This window comes from Podarcis bocagei (genome assembly GCF_964188305.1).
Source record: "Podarcis bocagei genome assembly, chromosome: 6".
In the NCBI taxonomy this organism is placed as follows: domain Eukaryota; kingdom Metazoa; phylum Chordata; class Lepidosauria; order Squamata; family Lacertidae; genus Podarcis; species Podarcis bocagei.
In genome coordinates, this window is record NC_138130.1 from 70,798,542 (window position 1) to 70,815,072 (window position 16,531).

A 16,531-nucleotide genomic window follows, 5' to 3' on the forward strand; every position below is an offset into this window, starting at 1 on the left:
TAGTATAAAGGAGCTGGTTTAGCAATGAGCCCTCAGAAATTATGCCACTGTCCAGTCAAGCATTTTTCAGATCTCATTGATTTAAAGGTGACTAATAAACTCAGAGCAATCCTATGCAGTCTGCTCAGAATTAAAGCACACTGTATTCTGCCTTGAGTTGAATGCCTATTCCCAGGAACTTGTCTACAGAATAGATCCTAAATCTCTCCTGTTCAGAGTGAAGGGGTTGTAGCTTGAGCTGACATGCCTTTTGTGCACAAGCCCCATTAGTCTAATGGGTTTTAAATGCAGCTGTTAACCTGATTAAACACATTTTAATTTATTGTCATGCTTAGTCAATTGGTAGATAGAATCATTCAAATTCACTTACTAATAAATTGTAGGTTTGTAAATAAAATAGACATATTAATTTTTGTGCATATTATCAAGAAAAGATAAAAGAAAGCCGTGTATGTTCGGCTTCTAAAATATTAGGACAATAAACTATACACAGAGAGAGAAAAAACCACATAGTAATAACAAAAAACTGAATGGGTGGGTGGACAAAAATAAAGCAGAGTCAAAGGTGTAGTGCCTCTTGATTGAGGTTCTCACATATCTCTACAAAAAAAAAATGGGAAACTGCCCAGTTAATTGTAGCGTCCTTTTTCAAACAGTAGCCAGCGAAGTTGAAACATCCTTGCACACTAATAAAGAATGTTGCTCATTTTCTTCATAAAATTTATATGTTGCATTTTTGGACATAGCCCACCCAGGGCAGTTCATGATATAATAAAAAACAGTAAATACAATGGTCTAAAATAAATCAAAATTATTATAAAGGTCAGTTAAAACAGTCTCAGAGACTAAGAAAACAACTGAAAAACTATATTTTGTAATGCAGTTCTGCAGAAAAACCATTGATCAAAAGACAGTTTGAAAAAGATGTTTTAAAAGCTGCTTATTATTATTAAACACTTATTAATCTGCAGCATAAAAGCCATGTACACCTTTGAGGGGGAGGGTTCCACAGCTGGGGAGCTGCTGCAAAAGTGACCCGGTCTCTTGGGCTCGTCAACTAAATTGACTTCACAGATAGGCACGTAAGTGGAGACACTGAAGCAATGCCTGGGCTGATTTGTATGGGATTTGTCAGCAGAACCATGAAATGTGCATCTGTAGCTGTGGAGGATAATGAATGTAACACTGTAGCATCCCTCCCGCTGTGTCCAAGATAACCTTGGGCTCTGTTGAGAAACTCCTTGCTGGCTCTTCAGCAACATACATTAAACCTGCAATCTTACAGAAGCTCACTTGGGAGTCAGTGGGATTTGATTTTCAACAAACATGCAGAGCGTTGCGTTGCGTTGCAACATTTCGATCTTGGGTATGTCCTTATGTGAGAGAGACGTGTCATTAAACTCACTTCAGCTTGCTGCTGTTTTTCCTCCTGTCTGAGTCCACACTGCTTGTTTGAAAGCAGTGAGGAGGGGTCTGTTGATTGCTCCCTTTTGGTTCCCCCATCAGCTGCCCAGTTTCACCTGCTCTAGAGTAGCTGGCTGAAAAAGGCAGGCCATGGCAGATGCCTGGCACCCACCCACTGCTCCAGTAATGAGCCCAGTGCCCAGTATTGTTGTGAGGGTGTGATACAGCCCTTTTGCCCTGGCAACTGGAGGCCTTGATGCCTTGCATGAAGTGAGGGGCAGGCCAGCCTGTTGCATGCTTGTCTGTGCTTTATTTGAGGTTGCATGGGCTGTAAAAGTGGAGGAAAGATTATTAGTTGCTGGTGAGATCAGGATAGTTTGGCTGATCAGACCTATTTCTTTTTTTAAAAAAAAAAGTTTTTAAAAAGTGGATTAACATTGTTCCTTTGTTCTAAACATGGTTACATGCGCCAGAAAGCAACCTGGAGAGCTACAACCAGGGAAGGGATTGCGCTCAGAATCAATCTACACATTCTTTGGCAAACTCGCCTAACACTTACAGTGCAATCCTATACATGTCCATTTAGAACAGGGGTACGCAACCTAAGACCCATGGATTGCCTTTTCTGTCAGGCCCGCGGACGGTCCAGGAATCAGCGTGTTTTTGCATGAGTAGAATGTGTCCTTTTATTTAAAATGCATCTCTGTGTTATTTGTGGGGCCTGCCTGCTGTTTTTACATGAGTAGAATGTGTGTTTTTATTTAAAATGCATCTCTGGGTTATTTGTGGGGCATAGGAATTTGTTCATTTTTTAAAATTTATTTTTCAAAATATAGTCTGGCCCACCACATGGTCTGAGGGACAGTGAACCGGTCCACAGCTGAAAAAGGTTGCTAACCCCTGGTTTAGAAGTTTTAGTGTGGTGGCCCCTGCCTTTTGGAATATTCTCCCAATGAACATTAGGAAGGTGCCTACATTATAGGCCAGTGTGTCTAGATGTTGCAGGAATTCAACCCACTTTGTTCTTGACCTTTGGCTACTGTGCAGGGCCCAGGGGTAACCCGAGTAATGTGGTCTAGGTCCGGTCCCGAGTCCAAGGGTTCCGCAAGGAGTCAGTCCGACAGAGCCAAGGCAGGACACAAGGCAGGAAACCAGGCAAGGTCAGGCACAGGATCACAGGCAGGTTCTGGCAAACAGCAACGTTGCTCCCGCAGCCTGGGGCGGGGTCCAGCAGTCTTTTATCTCTATCGGGGTAACGGCCGGTCCTGATCCCCCAGTGACTCACCTCCCTGTCTCGCCCAAAGGCGAGCAGTCCTGCTGCAAGTACTTAGGTCTCTCCTTCTCTCAGACCTCAGTCTCTGCAGCTCGGGGGATGTCTGTGGGTTACTAGACCCAGAGGCCGCCTCAGCCTCTCCTGACCCAATTGGTAGTGGAGCAGCTGTAAGTGATTGCCCAGCTAAAGGAAACGAGGTAATCCTCGCATCAGGAACCAGGGCAGGCTCAGGCCTCTGACTCGGCCCAGCTGGTGCTTGTTGCAGGGGAACCTGTGCAGACTGGGGCTCTTCAGAAGCAGGCCCCAGACTAGGTTCAGATGCTGCCTTGGGCAAAGGATCCGGTGCGGCCTGAGACTCCTCTGGCTCCGAGTCCGAGCCCGAGTCCCAGGCCATCACAGCTACGATGGGTGGATATGGTGGGAGTTTTAATCCAACACCCAGAGACCTGAGGTTGAAGAACACTGGTATAAGCATTTAGACACCTGCTTAAAACTCATTTGAGGTAATTCAAAAACTCATTTGAGGTCATTTCTGTCAATGTATTTATCTGATATACTGATTTGTGATGTATTTTGCACTTGATTTATTAATGTAATATTATTGGTGATTTTAGGCTGCTGTCATTCCCCCCCCCCCGCCCCAAATGTAGGCAGACATTTTTGCAGTTGGGCTTCCAGCTAAGTGTGCTCAGCATTGCTATCTTAAAGGCCTTTTTTAATGCACTAAAGGCTTCTTTTTAAACCCTTATGTACAGTAAAAAAATCAAATTTCTCTTGATTATCTGCATGCAAATTCTGACATTGCTGGGAACTTGTCTTAACCTTGCAATAGCTTCCTTAATCAATTTGGGCAGGGTGCTACGTGTGCTTTCTAGAAAACCTATTTCACTTATATAGATTACATCCTTGCAGCAAGAAAAGTTTTAGGATTGGTGTAGGAGGTTGTGTAGCGGCTGCAAGTGTTCAGAACAAATTAACACTTCCAAAGTAACTGAAATTCATGTGACTTGCCTAACAATGAGGTGTGTCCACTGAAACAATGTGCTTCATTGTTAGCCATTTATAATTTTGCTTCCTGGATCCTTTCATATAGTGGGTTTTCCCCAACACATTCTTCTGTCTGGGTTTGTTTGTTTTTTTACCACAAGGTTTCCAGGAAAACTGACATCATCCAGCTGCTGTTGATTTTCCTAGTCTCTTATAGTTGCTCAGTTGAAAGTCCCATGTCCTGTTCCTTTAAGCAATCATTGGTTGGAGATTCAAGCAAGAAAGCATTCTTGTTGATGTAGCGCTTAAAAAAGAGGTAGTTTCTGGACTATAAGCAATCCTTTGCTTCAGTGCTTAGGTCACATCTCTTTGGAGTGTAGCTCAGCTGACTTCAGTAGAGTTTAAATGGTGCCAAGTGTAGGTCAGCAATGACTTGAGGCTGAATTCACATGACTAGTTCTCTGGTGATCATTAAGCGAGTTCTCAGCATGCAAACTTTCCCACCCAATAATACTTTCACATAATGATAAAAGCAACATATGTGAAGGCCATTTCCTACAATGAAACAGTTTGTATGAACTGCAGGGCGTGGGCTCTCTATGTCCTCACTCCTTCTGTGGCAATAGACAGTGAAGTGGTGAATCATGTGCATCAGATGTTCCTAACGGGGCCAAGTAGCTCATCTGGTCAAACACAATTGGTGCAAGGCTGGCCTTAACATCAGGCAGGCTGCCTGTGTCAAACAACAGATTTTGGAAACCATTAAAGGGCAGCAGATTGACAATGGTTTAGTCTACATCTTCATCCACATAAGAGGGTCTATTGTGATTTTCTGATTTGGTATCTAAATGTCTTGGGCTGTTTCCTAAATTGGGATGCAGTGGGGCCACAGCCATATCCATCCATTCAGGGTGTGTGTTGCTTGGCAAGTCATTTACCGCTTTTGTGCCTTCGTTCAGTCTCTCCCCTCCATTGCTTGTATTAAAACTTTTGTGGATTAAACCACAATACATGCTAAGTAATTGAATTAATTTCAGGAATTAATTTTCAAACTTTTTTTTTTTTTGCTGCCTACTTAAATCCTCCCACTTTCATTACACAAACTTGCTCATTACGTTCACTCTTGAGCTCCATTGTTGTATTTAGACTAATGTTGCTGTCACGTATCTGCATTAGATGTGGTTGTATTTTACTGTCAGAAAGAAGTTTCTTAATGAGTTTGGAGAATCATTTGATGATTAAAAAAAGTTCCTTGTAAGGAAGCATCTCTCCTTCCTCTGCCGTACTTGAATGTGCAGAGGTGTGCCACTCCAAGCTTAAAATATCTCTACACAATAGAATGAAGTAGAGCTAAGGTACCTTAATAGCTGATGTATGGATCATGGTGTATTTTTCTAAACTAAAGCCAACTATGGCTTGTTTCAATGGTTCCTACCTAGAGTGGCTAAGGCAACCCAATCAGATGGGCAGGGTACTACTACTACTACTATTCCTAAACTTGGTTGAGCAACAAGAATTAAATGGCAAGTCTTAGGGGGAAAGAGTAGCTGCTGATGGGGCTCTGGTGATTTCCACCCCATGACATACTAACTTCCTAGCAGTCATCAGATGCTCTAAGACCAGCTGTGCACCTGTTTCCAACCATTCTCCTTAATCACTAGTACTAGTACTAGATGGTGATGGTGATTCTTATTCTTATATATTATTAGCAATTGCTTAGGTATTCTGAATACCAAATCTCACCCTATATAGAAAAAATGAATTTTGAGCAGAAAACCTGTAAGCATGTGTTGCATGGATGATTAGGTGCCTTCTTAACCAGATCAGTTCAATTCATTGTGTATTTTGCAAGGCTATGCTTACAAGTCCATAAAAGGTTATGTTAAAAGCAGCCACAGATTCTTTAGCAAACTAAATCACCAGAATTGCTGCATACTATAAAAGTGGACTGTGCACAGCCGACCCAAATCTGTGATCCAGATTTTCCATGTTCGCTGCTCTGGGGAGAGGAGAGGAGGGGAAGGGAAGACAGATAAATATGCTCTTTCTGGTCTCTCTCATCCATCCCAGTTGGGCTAGTAGCAGCTGGCGGTGGGAGATTTACACCAGGGAAAGGATTCAACACTTTCTCCCAGAGCGCCTCTTCCACAGTTTTTCAAAGCCTGTAGATTCTAATTAGTAAAACAAACAAACAAACAAACAAACCCTAATAAATCTGCTGTGTCTCATTTGGCCCCCAGTTAATCCATTATGTCAGTCCATCTGAGCGTGCATTTGTAGAATTTTGGGCAGCTTGTGTGGGCAAATATATATATAGCGCAAATCACACTTGGGGTTCTAAATTGAAGATTAAAACGTATGTGCGCACACACTTGAGCCTTAATGTAAGTGCAAAGTGAAGTACATCATAAATAATCTGAAATATACATGATAATGGTTGTCTTTCATAATCAAACATGACACTTGGGCTTTTCCCCATTCTGTCCTGGAGATGTGAATTCAGCTGCAGAGGTAGAGGATTCCAGGTCTGCTTGACTCTTAACATCTAATGATGTGATCTGGCTAAGAGTAAACTGGGCATTAATGAATCTTTGGTTTCTTATACTCCCATTTTTTCATGAATGTATCTGTCCTTAAATGACTTGGATCTTTTCTTGCTGGAGCCTTTTGGTGACAAATGGCTACAGCTTTCTGTTTCTCATACAGCACATTGCATTTCTGGAGCCCTAGGTTATTGTGTAACTTTGATCTAACACCACTGGCATTTGTGTGGCTTACTGTGCCCAAGTATGACTTGACGAAGGGCTGCAGCTCAGTGGTAGAGCATCTGCCTTGCATGCAGAAGGCCGCAGACTCAATGAATTGCATCTCCAGGAGAGCTGCTGCCAGCCTATACAAGTATTGGGAAGCTTTTAATGATGAATGTCTTGCTGTGTTTTTAATTATTATTGTTGTTGGAAGCCTCCAGGCGTAATTGGGGCAATGGGTGGAATACAAGTAGTAACTTCTTATTACTACTACTAAAATTTTGCTGAGCAAGAATCAGTGTTCTTCAGTCTTGGATCCCCAGATGTTGTTGGACTGCAACTGCCATCATCCCCAGTGAGCTTACCCAATTGCCAGAGACGATGGGAGTTGTAGTTTAGGTACATCTGGGCACCCAAGGTTGGAAAACACAGAGGGAGATAGACCCTAGAGAACTGTCTTGGTAGAAGACAGCTTCCTATGTTCCTACGACTTGCATAGACATAGTTCCCCCTGCTTTTCCCTGGTCTTAGTACTGTTCCACAATCGGCAACCTCTGTTCTTGGAGTCTGTGCACAGCACAGAAGCAACGCTCTTAGCCAAAGAAACACAGCTCTCCACCTGCGCTGTAGAAGGTTATGAGCACTGGCTGTGAAGAAATGCAATATTCCCATCAGTGTGGCTACAAGGACAAGCACTTGACAGTGTTGGCCACAAACAAGCAGCTCTACCGATTGTATGTGTTGATGATGGCACAAAAATGTACAATGTTCCCTGCTGACTTTAAAGAGTTTTTCCCCCATTTGTTGTGATAGCAGAACTCGGGGTCACCCAGTGTGGCTGAGTGGTTGAAGTTTCAGACTAGATCAAAGGAAATATGTCTCTCTTAAATAAACAAGCAAACTGGAATTTGCTACCACAGAATAAGGTGACAGACACCAACCTGCATAGCTTTGAAATGGAATATGACAAGAATAAGGCTGTCAGCTCATGATGGCTATATGGTGTCTCCAAGCTCTTACTGGGTCCGTAACCATATAATGTTATTTTACTTCTGTATTGTATCTCTAAGTTCAGAGGTAATATGCCCCTGGATACCTGATGCTGGGAGGCAACCACAAGAAAGGCCTATTGTGATGCATTTCCTACTTGTGGCTTCCCCAAGACATGTGACTGGTCTCTAGACAGCAGGGCTGAACTAGATAGGCCTTTTTCCTTCTTTTGCTATCACTACATTTCCAGAGAGGGCATGTATGTATTGGGCATCTTGTTTTGCCACTTGATTTTCATAAAATAAGAAGATGCAATGAGGTGCGGCATTTTTTATTTGCTTCATGAGGTACGGCATGAAAGAGCATGAAAACAGGGCTTCTTGAAATATTATTTCATTTCTATCTGCACTGTTCTCAAATAATTTGTTTTGGATATGAGAAGGTCTGTGCTTCTGAGACCTAGCTTATCAGCAAGTGGACACTGGCTACAGAGGGAGATTATCTCAAGGCTCTGAAAGCAGCCAAACATTTTGCTGTAGATTGGAGGGCCTTGACTTTTCTTCACAAAATCAGTGTTAACTCTTGGACCACGGAACATCTGAAGGAGAGACATTGACCTCTTCTATTTGGGTCTAAATATACTGAGCACGTATAGAATCATAGAACTGTAGTGCTGGAAGGAACCGCAAGGGCCCACCTCCTGCAATGGAAGAAGCACAGCTACAGATCTTTGACAGATGGCCATCCAGCCTCTACTTCAAAGCTTTTGGTGAAGGAGAGTTTACCACCTTCCAAGAGAGTCCGTTCCACTGTCTAACAGCTCTTACTGTCAGAAAGTTCATCCTGATGTTTAGTCCTTTCCTATAACTTGAATCCATTGGTTCAGGTCCTTCCCTCCGGAGCAGCAGGAAACAAGTCTGCTCCACCTTCCATTTGACAGCCCTTCAGATATTTGAGGGTGGCTATTCCATCACCTTGGCAGTCTCTTCTTCTCTAGGCTAAACATATCCAGCTCCCTCAAATGTTATGACCCTGTGCACGACAGAAAACGGCTCTTGCAAAGATAGAAATAACTACCTATTTGCCCTGTATAGATTTGGAGAATGGAGACTGGTGGCTTATGGCTACTTTGGATGCCATAAGCAAAAAACAAACAAACACAGATTAGGAATTGGCAAGTAAGACAGAATCTTCAATTATTGCCCAAAGGTGTGCTCGTGCTTGGAAGTCTTCTGTAACTAGGAACCCTGTGAGAGAATACTTCTAAGGGGGTTGAGTTGAACTTACTTACAAGGCCCCTTCATGCTTTCATGATAGCACAGGTAAGTCTGAAGTTGAGCTCGTATGTGTGAGGATGTTTGGGGTGGGGCATGCATCTGTCGTCCTGCCCCCCTCTCCCCACCCTCAGGCTGAACCCCTGAAATTGGCTAGATGGATGTATATTCAGACCTGCTTTCAACGAAGCCATTTCCTACCTTCCTAAAACTAAATGTACTAAAAACCAAAGTCAGCTGTATTTCAGAATAGAATGGCAGTAGCAGAATGGAGAGCTACAGGTTTTTCCATTTGCAAGTATCTCATTTTGAGCCTCCAAAAATGCAAATATCATCAAGTCTTATATTAAAAAAACAAACCCGAACACCAGGTTACTGTACAAATAAGCTTTCAGAAGATTAAAATATCAAAATTTTAAAGCCATAGGTTTTCTCTATCCTGCTATGAAGCTGCACAGGCCTCCTAGCATACAGCTGTTGCTTCACTTCAGGGAAATGTTAAGCACTTGAATGGTGGTACTTGACAGCTGCACCTCCAGCTCTGTGACATTGGCACAGTTTTCTCCCAAGTGCACAGCTCAAATCGATTTGCACGTGAGGTAATTATTGGAAAGCATATCTTTTAACGACTTGCACCATACCACCACTGCTTAGCTTAACATTGCATAACATTTGTTAGGCAATGTGATGAAATTATTCATTGTTTTGGGTTCGACTCCAGCTAAAACCCTTTTTGATTAGGCAAGACTACCCATATAGTTTGGCTGTGCACACACCATACATTTAAAGTACACAGCTTCCCCTGGGAAGTATTTTTCTAAGGGTGCTTGAAATCATAGCTCTGTGAGAGGTAAACTACACTTCCCATAATTCTTTGGGGGGATGTCATGTGCTTTTAATGTGTGGTGTGCCCGGGGCTGTAATCTGATTATGCATGGTTTTAAATCTATACTTTGATAACACTATGTCTACTGTTTTTAACATTTGCTTTTGTTGATATTTTTAAAATTGATATATTATGCAAACACCTCAAAGTTTTCCTTTGGTTGATTATGCTGTATATAAATCTTGTTAACTAAACAAATTGCATGGGCAAGCAGTGGAGAAATGGCAAGATAGCAATGAAATGTTGCCTACCTACATTTTTCAAAGCAGAAAGCGGTGAAAGATCCAAGCCTGTGATATGTTGCAAGAGTCAAATGTGAGCATCAAAGGCCAGCCAGGAAGGCTGCTCCAGACTTCTGATCTTATACTCCAGGGGTGGGGGGCTTTTTTCCTATCAAGGGCTACATAACCTTGGGGTGTTCCCTTGGAGGTCCTGTGCAGACAGTGGGTGGAGCCATTCCTTTCTCTTTCAGCCATCTCCTGTATTATAGGACACAGTTATGTTCCTCTGCTAAGGCTGAGCAGGCTAAATCACAGTCTTGTCTTTTTAACGATAATATACTCCGAATGTTGGAAAAGTCCGACCACTTAAAATAATATTTAGTAGATGTCTAGTGCTTTACACATATATTGTCTCAGTCAGTATGATTGTCCCCATTTTGCAGGAGTTGACATAGCAAAGGCCCTTTCAAATATCTTTTCCATAGCTGTCAACGTTTCCCTTTTTTTAAGTGAAATTCCCTTATTCCTAATAGGATTCCTCGCAAGAAAAGGGAAAAGTTGACAGCTATGCACATGTGCTCATGATGGTATCAAGAAGGTTATACATGATCCCACTTTCGCTACTGCCTGCGCCTGCAAATGTTTCAGGGCGGACCTACTGCTTTGTTCCCAGTTGGTAAACTGGTGCTGAAATCCTGCAACCTTTTATACCACAATGTTCCCGTTTATTTGCAATTCCTCTTTTGTTGCGCTATAATGCAAGAGTGCCCCTCCAGATGGCAGTAAAGAGATAACGTTGGGGAAACATCAGTGCACAACCAACAAAGCAGAACGATGTGTGGATGGTCCAGAATAAATCCACCACTGGGGCACTCTAACTGCACCAAGGACATGTTGCAAAATACCTCCCTCCCTGGAAAAAATACAAGCCCGGTATGGAGGGGGCCCTCAGCGGCCTTGAAAACTGCTAATATAAGTTGGTGGCAAAGGTTTGACTTGGTGCTTTAGAGCTCAATTAATGCCAGGCAAGCTTTTTCCCATAGGTCTTGAGCCCTTTTCTGTTTATCTCCCTGGAGACTTTTAACATCTGAGAAGCAGCTTCCCTGCCTTGCATGCAATTGTTACCAGTGGCTGCCATTGTGAGCTCGCACTTGATGAAATCGGTGGGAATCTTTTGTGTAAGGCGACCCAGGGCCAGTTTCATAATGAGAGAGAGGCCAACGGAGTCTAGTTGACAAAACATGAAAATGCACCTTTATGATGTTGATGCAGGGAAATGTTCTCCCTCGTTAAGGCTGCTACAGCAGATCTGGGGATGCTATATAAAGCTTCTTCCGGCGTCTGGTAGGAATTCTCTTAACTGGGACTAAGGTGCAAGGCCCGTCTATGTGAGATTTCATATGGAAGTGTCATTTAATGTAATTTCATCAATAGAGGCAGCTCTACAATTGCTTGCTACTGTTGTCAATTTTGTAATTGCCGAGGCCCATAAAACAGCTGAGCCCTATTGTGCCTTTGATCTATAGATGTAATTACTGCTGCTGCATCTAGAGCTGTATATGACTTTGTATTTGCTATCCGGGCTTTGCAAATAGCTTTGCACATCCACAGAGCAGTAAGATGGCACAATGGTGCACCAGAGTCTTCCCCCCTCCTCATTATTGAGCCAACAAACAGACACAGTGCTTTGTAAAAGCACAAGCTTAACAGTGGGCTCAGCCATAGCAGCAGAAAAGCCTGCTCTAAAAAAGCAATTATCCATGTCATTTATTCCACTGATGGATCAATGTGGGAAACAGAAGCAGCATTAAAGCTAAATCAGTCACTTCAGATTAAGTTCATGCCCAGTGCTTGTGTCTGAGGGGAAGGGATTCAATCCATATGATTAATAAAATTAAGAACTATTTTTGTCACTCTGCAATAATGAAATATTCTAGGCGGCCACATGTTGGTGGGATAAGATGATCATCCAGCTCAGATTACCTAGGCAAATGAGAGAAGAAAATAATGCACTGAGCATTTGGCGTTATTAGGGAAGCTGGGTGGCGAAAGCCCGTCTTAGGCCGAACCCTTGGGCAGGCTTGCTTGGCAATGAACTCATGAATGCTTCAGGCTGAATTCAGCGGGATTCACTTCTGAATAAACACGTGCAGGATGAGGCTGTAGTCTTGTGCCTATTTACTTGGGAATCTGAATTCAGTGGACTTTCCTGAGTAAACATGCATAGGATCAGGCCCTTGTCCCCAGTGTTGTTGCACTCCAACTTGCATGATCTCCTTCCTGCATGGCCAGTGGTTAAGGATGATGAATATTGTGGTTGAGCAACAGCTGGAGGACCACTGGTACCCCGTTCCTGCTACAGACTCAGGGTGTTGTTGCCAGTAAGTTTGGTTTCTCCTGACCTGAAAGCTTTGGAATCTAGAATCCAGCAGCTCAGGAATCTAGAATCCAGTCCCAAGAAGGGTGGGTTGGAGAGAACATTGGTGGTTTAACATAGTCATCCTGGAAGTCCTGTATTTCCTGTTAGCTTGGATTGCTTTTCTCAACACATAGTGTAGCTTGCACTGCCTCTCAATAGCTGTGTAGCTTTTCCTTACTCCTGAGCAGCCACTGCCAACTCTTATGCATCTTGGATGAAACAGGAGGTCTTTAGATCAAGTGGACCTGGGTTCCAGGCAGCAGGGGGGAGTGTCTTGTAGTTCTCCATATGTTTGTTACACGTTAGGGTGGCTTGTTCCTTTTTTAAAAATGAAACTAACCTATTTGCCAGCAGAAATGTTTGCTTTCTCCTCCATACAAGCTGATTTCAGTACGGTAAATTGGACTGATGCCACATGGACGGCAGTGTTGCTATTTTGGGAAAAACAGCTCATTTGCAGTCCTTGCAAAGCTGTTACAGGCTTCCCATCTCTACTGTTTTTAGTGACGGCAACCAGAAGTAGCTGTGCTTGGGGCCCAGCGGAACTGATGCCAACTTCGCTTTTCAACTGGGAAGTTCCCCAAGAAAGAGCAGAACTGCGTTTTATATGCTGACCACATCTGTTTGCTGAAACTGGTGGTTTCTGAACTGGGGCAAAGTGGGGTGACTAATCTGCTCCTGCGACCTTGAAATATGTTTGAGATGAACATAGCTATCTCAATCAGCTACGTCTCATACATATCCAGTGATTGGACTTTGAGTGCCGCTCATTATTAGCAAAAAATAACACCACACAAGGGGAAGGAAGGCTTTGAGGAATCTTCAGGGTAGCAGCAGTAACAAAATATATTTAGCAGAAGAAATACCTTGAGGTGGGGAATCCAGGGATGGCTGAGCATGTGTGGTAGCTGTAGTGGAAAATGATGGGTTGTGGTGAAGAAGGCATAACTAACTAACAAGAGCACTCCATGCTGCAATACTTTGCTGCAAGTCCTACTTGTTTCCTCTTATTTCCAAGAGCCCTTATTTATAGTGCTGGGCCTTCCTGCCTTGCTTTTTCAGGACTCCGTCAGATTAAGAATAGAGAGGTTATTCTTTCCTGGCTCCTGAAGACTGGAGAGGCAGCAGAGGAGTTTGTGTCACAGGGCTGTCACAGTCATGATAAGGTCCTATGATGGCCATGCTGACATCTTCTGCATGTGAACCCTAGGGAGATGTCATGTATGGCAAGAACAGGTCAACATGATTTTATCTCTGCTCATGGAAAACTTAGGACTGGATTAGCACTATCCACATGCCAGAATTCTATGGGATGACACAAATGTGCATGAACCAATAGGAATTCAGCAGGTCACCTTGAAAATTCCAGGCAGAGTCCTAAACTAGAAACTATGTCAATGTGAGACATCTCCACCTCTGTTGACTTCTGTACTTACCCATGGGCTGAAAAGCATGATCTGGCAATGATGTTCTTTTTAACCCCATTAGTTTCTTCCTGTGTTAGGCTATTATGATTATGAAAGTGCCATGCTAGGATTCAAAGTTCTTTCCCCCACTGATGTTCTTCCAGCCCAAGGAGAAGATGGTAGCAGTGAGAAGAGAAGTGGAGTTGGGCATGTGTATCTGATGCAGGATTGGGGTGATGCCTCATAAGCATTAGTGGTGCCAGCAGCAAAAGTCCATCGGCCTCTGCTGGTTCAGTCTGATGTGGTCTGGGTATGTGTTCTGTAGGGAAGGTATGTTGCTAATAACCTAAGACAGAAACTTTCTATCTTAATTTGGACTTCCATTACAAAAGATGCATTGCACCTATTTATTTATTTATTTATTTATTTATTTATTTATTTAACTGTTCTCCCCCTTTTCCTTTTCTAAACCATCAGATGTTTAGAAGACATCTGAAGGCAGCCCTGTTTAGGGAACTTTTTAATGACTGATGTTTCAATGTATTTTTAATCTTTTGTTGGAAGCCACCCAGAGTGCAGGGTATAAATAATAAATTATTATTATTATTATTATTATTATTATTATTATTATTCCCTTCCTGCCATCCACACCTGCATCATTTTTGTATTATTGTGTACCAAAAAAAGTATCTTTCCTTTATTATAAAAATCAGTAAAGTTTTTCAAGATAAAAAACTATAAAGCGTTAGTGGTATTGGCCTGAGATGTGCATTTTGTGTGGTGAGCGGTGGGCAGGGTTACATAGATTTAAACAAGGAAGAGCATCCTTGCTTTCTATTTCATAAATTTATTTATTTCTTAAGATTTATGTACCACCTGATTGTAAAAATAAAACCCTCAAAGTGGTTTGCGAAAAAGCAATAAAGTTGTCAATAAGAAATTGTAACAGCAATAATTTAAGACCTTCCAAAAGTTAAAATAACAATAGAGTAAATACAGATTAAAAATCACATCAGCTTTCTACTTATCAAATTGTCAATGCATAACGGATGAAGATTTCATATGGCCATAGCCTCTTAGGGGGAGACCTTTGCTCAGAGAGCACATGCTGCCTTGTGTAGCTATTACTCCTCTCATTGTAAATAGTGGTTTCCATAACTGAATATCAAGTGAATCAAGAGGAAGACCAAATTGTTCCAGCAGGGCCTTCTTCTTTTTCTGGAACAGGATTTTGTCAGGGGTGAGATATATTGGATTAGATCATCTATTCTGTGCAAGTCACCCAGCAACTGTATTGATTCCATCTGTTCACCCCCCACACCAGTGGAGTTGCAGATTTCTCTCTGCTGCTCTTCATGGTGTGTGTGTGTGTGTGTGTGTGTGTGTGTGTGTGTGTGTGTGTGTGTCTGCCAAAGGCCCACATAGAAGGAGGTTGCTCATCAGCATGTGTTAACATGATGCCCTCTGTTACCAAGTGCTATGACTCTGCTTCTGATTCAGAGCTGATGCCAAGCTGGCTGCCCAGAAAGGTCCCTGCCAGCCCTGGCCACGCAGAACATACGGCACACTCCAGCCCTCTGCTACGCTGTGAGAAGTCCTGTTTGTGTTCTGGCAGATGTAAAGCATTACACTGTCGGTGACCCCGTGTTGAAAGTCACGTATCTCAAAGGCACATCTTGTGGAATATTATTTTGCCACTATGTACCATTTGATGCAACAAAAGGGGGGCGGCACAAGCTCAGAGAAAGTGATGCCACTCGATTAGCCTTCTTCCTGGTGCACCGATTAGCCGGTTACGAAAGCTGCCATTTGCAAAATGCAAGGAGCAACAGCTGCGCACTGCATCACCGAACCTTTGCGCCAACCAAACTGCAACTGTGGGAAATCCAGATCTCTATTGTACAGCTGGGTCCCATTGCCAAAATTTGACAAATGTGGTTATTAATTTTATTTTTATTTTTTACAAAAAAGCAAGCAAGATGCTGTTTGTTTAAATTCTGACTTCTTACACAGTATGTCAGTGCTGTGCTGTCTTTGTGCAGCTGTGTGTTAGTGCAGAAACACACACAGGGAGGGAGGGAGAGAGGGAGGGAGAAACAGATGACACACTTCAGTCCTCTGTTACACTGTGAGACGATCCGCTTGTGCTCTGGCAGCTGGGGAGCATTTTTGCTGCCAGTGCCCTGCTCCCAAAGTCACAGATCCCCAAGGCATTCCTTTCGTCACAAGTATTTCGCTCGCAGTAATTGCATCCCCAACAGCCGCTCAGGTTATTTCCTGAGAAGTGATTGCAGCAGAATGTCAGGAAGTCCAAGTTTCAAAAGTTCCTCAGACTGATCAGACGTGTGGCTCCGTCTTTTTATTATTTAAGTTTTGCTTAGTCAGTCAATAATATGGGGCCAGTGGGAATAAGTCCTGAAACCAACTTCAGAACAGCTACCATAATCTATTTATTTTTTTAAAAAAAATCCTTGCTCTGTAGATAACATTTGATTTTTTTTAAAAAAAATCTCATGACTTTATTATATTTTATTGATGTCGACGTTCTGTTGTGAGGTTGCAATTCGAACCTATGTACCGTATTTTCTGCACCATAACACTCACTTTTTTCCTCCTAAAAAGTAAGGGAAAATGTGCGTGTTATGGAGGGAATGCCTACGGGTGGCATGCCTACGGATTTTCCTCCTCTAAAAACTACGTGCGTGTTATGGTCGGGTGCATGTTATAGAGCGAAAAATACGGTAAATTGCCCCGAATAATGCATATGTATCAGAAGGGCAGGGTGAAGTTTTATAATCTGCATAGAGATTTATAAATAAATGAATGAAACAAGCAAGAAGGACAGCTCAGTCCTCTGCGTGTTCAGCCTGAAGTAAGTCCTGCTGTATTCGGTGCAGCTCCGTCCCAAAGATGCATGACTGCCA